This window comes from Orycteropus afer, unplaced genomic scaffold, assembly GCF_000298275.1.
Source record: "Orycteropus afer afer isolate SDZICR_OR568_19922 unplaced genomic scaffold, OryAfe1.0 scaffold00148, whole genome shotgun sequence".
NCBI classification, from domain to species: Eukaryota; Metazoa; Chordata; class Mammalia; order Tubulidentata; family Orycteropodidae; genus Orycteropus; species Orycteropus afer.
This window is the reverse complement of record NW_006921735.1, coordinates 3,543,276-3,546,729: the sequence shown is the minus strand read 5'-3', so window position 1 is coordinate 3,546,729 and position 3,454 is coordinate 3,543,276. Positions and strand designations below refer to the sequence as shown.

Genomic DNA, 3,454 nt, shown 5'->3' with positions numbered 1-3,454 from the left:
TAAGACGGAAAACACTTGTCCTCAATAGGGTCTATAGACTTTGAAGGGAATTTTGGGTATAGAATGCTAACCCTGACCTCTCTGTTATAATTCCTATTGAGACTATTGATCTCTTTCCAAAGACACAGATCAGATTTTGGAATCGCCCCACCCCCAGCTGAGGGAAGCCTTTAATTAAAAAAAAAAAAAAAAACTATCATCCTCCAGTGAGTGAGTTTATTACGCTCTTGGCCCCCGATCTGTTAGCAATCATTGCTCTAAAATTTATGCCTGAAACAAGCTAGACCACAGGGTGGTTCACAGTGAGATCGTTATTTTAATTCTTGCTCACTTCCAAAAAGCTAAATATTATCATATATGGATCCTATGTCATAGATAGATATTGCTTTCTTGATTTTTTTCTTTTAAATTGTACAGGCATTGTGAGCCCTGACACTGGTCATTTCCCTCTTTGCATTGTCTGTTAGAAATAAATAATAATAAGGCTATATTTCTGACAACTTCTAGAAAAAATATAGAATATATATGCTTTATCTCTAGTTTCATCTTATTTTTGATGGTGATGTAGTGGTTTAAGGCATTTGGCTGCTAACCAAAAGATCACTGGTACGAACCCGCCAGCCCTCCATGGAAGAAATATGGGCCAGTCTGCTTCCATAATGACTAACAGCCTTGGAAACCCAAAGAGGGTTGCTATGAGTAGGAATCAACTCGATGGCAGTTTTTTTTTTTTTTTTTTTTGAGTAAAGTCTCTCTTAGCTATTATTTTAATCTTAATTTTTCATCTTATTACATTTATTTCATTTTTTAAAGCTACATAAAATTATTTTTAGAACAAAATGAAATTTTATTTTTTTTCCATGTCAAATTAACTTATAGATAAGTGACTTCAAAGTTACATACTCTAGGTAATGTCTAAGAAATCCAAGTCAATGCAAGAAAATGTGATAAACTTATTTTTATTTATTTTGTCCTTAATAATTTAAAATTTTCTATTTGTGCATGTATGTTATAATGTAACAAATCACAATATTTAAGACAGTAATAAAGCATACTTACTACAATGGAAGTAAATAATTTAATAATCAAATAATAAAAAGTTATTTTGCAATTAAAAATGTTCATTACTGCCAGGACAAGAACAGATGTATGCACACCCATGTTCATCGCAGCACTATGTACAATAGCCAAAAGATGGAAACAACCTAGGTGTCCATCAACTGAAGAATGGATAACCAAACTATGGTACATACACACAATGGAATTCTAGGCAACTCTAAAGAATGATGTAGAATCTGCAAACCACCACATAATGTGGATGGACTTGGAGGATATTATGCTGAGTGAAATAAGTCAGTCACAGAAGACAAATATTGTTTTAGTCCCTTATTGTTAAAAAGTCAAGGAAAGGTTTATATATGGAAGGAAATTTTCTTTGTTGGTTACCAGGGGTGGGACAGGAGGAGGGGGAACACTTAGATAGGTAGAGACAAATTTTAATTAAAAAAAAAAAAAGTTCAATGTTAAGTTTTCAGCTGTTACTTCCTAATCATTTTTACAATTCAACACATAGAAATTGATGATATTTGTACAGTACAATGATTTCTTGTAGAAGGTTGTTATCACTAAAGGGAGTAGATGTGAGATCTCAGGCCAGTCCATGAGTTGCCTTGCTGCCAAATTAAAACCCACTTCTATGGAGTTGATTCTGACTCAGAGAGAGACTTTTTGCTTCCATGAGCATCAAAATCGTGGCATACTCATCACTGATTAATGGCATACTTCTGGGCCATGGCACACCAAGGGAAAGCTCTGGAGTAGACTATAAGAGTTACAGGAATTCAGAGGAAAACAAGGTCAATAAAGGTCATGAGAGAAGATTTCATGGAGGAAGTGAGACTTGAATTGATCCTTGAACATTTGGTAGGTATTTAGATTAATGAAGATTCATAATTTAGTTCACTGAGACCTAGTTCAGATAAAGAAACAGCTCAATAATTTCATGATCAGAGGGAGAGACAGAAAATCATTTTAGCTAGACTGGTAAGCATAAAGAAGGATGGCAAAAAGTTTGGGCTCCATCTGATGCCTGAATAAAGGTATGAATTAAATTGAACTTTCTATTATTTTCCAATTTTTGAAAGTAGTTCTTCAAATATTTTGCAGGTTAATAAACATCAAAGCTCTTGATATTATTTATTAAAAAAAATCAATAATAAAATGTTAATGGATTACATTGATTTATTTCATTTTGGGAATGGAAAATTCATACAAAGGCTAATGAGCAATATCTTACAGAAAAAAAAAAATGAACATCATCCTTGTGAGTAAAGAAAATCTGCAGGCTTCGAAGGTTTTGGAAATCTTAACTCCCTTAAAGTACAATGTTATGAAACCTCTGATAACGTACATTCTTTTTTAAATTACTCTTTTATCAAATAAGGAATATACGGCTGTCTGGCTTTTGTGTCCTGAATGGAATTTGCATTAGACCTACTTATTATAAAAGCAATTGCATTTTCAGGTTTTGAACTGTTTCCTCTAAGGTAACAAAAAGGAGTTTTCACATTTTCTTAAGTGTTCACTGTTTTTTCTCTTTAAAGCAATTGCACTGCACTGTTTTTCATATGCATTAAGTTATTTCTCACAGCCCTTGTGTGCTTAATTTTGACTTTCAGATAGCATATGAGAACTTCAAAGTGCTGTCACACTCTTGTCTTCTTCAGATTAGATGAGGACCCACTAGCAACTCCAAGGAGAAACTTTTTTATTTTGTTTTAGAAATCCATATGTAAGATGTAAAATTGAGACAGCATGTTGAATATATATGTCTTCAGGGGAAATATATTCAGACATGTCTTTAGGAAACTACTGCCCTGTTTCAAAAAATATTGCTTTCCATTTCTCTTTTATTTGTGATTTAGGAAAAGACAGAAATCTTGTTCCTCAAAAGCTGGTTTCTAAGTTATGTCTCATATTAGTAAATAAGACAAGGATGGAGTATATACCTTAAAAGCAGAGACTTTCACAAAAGGTGTTTCTTTTCTTCATCAACCCTAGTGAAAAACACTTTGCATGACAGTTCCCCAAAATGAAGGAAAGTAGCATAGTTACAAAGAATTGGACTCTGAGATCAAATTTTGTGAATTAAAAGTTTTTTATTATATTTGCTTGACTCTGTGACATACGCAAGTTACTTAAATTTTCTGATGAGTTTCCACATGTAAAATGGAAGTCATGATGTTGTTGTGAGGATTAAATGAATGAATCTTTGTTAATGTCTATCACATAATACAACAAAGTGCAAACTACTATAAATACAATATTCAAACATGATATAAGAAAGAAAATCTATACTTACTACTAAACTTGCTAATCTTATACCTATTTGAAATTTTAATGTGGTTTTATTTTAAAAATACTATAGTCTTTATCATCTTAAAACTAAATTGAT

General features: G+C 32.3%; 1 protein-coding gene across 1 annotated transcript in view; it reads right to left on the bottom strand.

The window, feature by feature from the left end:
• LRP1B (LDL receptor related protein 1B) overlaps window positions 1-3,454 on the bottom strand; it is a 1,967,638-nt gene that overhangs the window by 784,545 nt on the left and 1,179,639 nt on the right. The gene's annotated exons all lie outside the window — the stretch shown is intronic.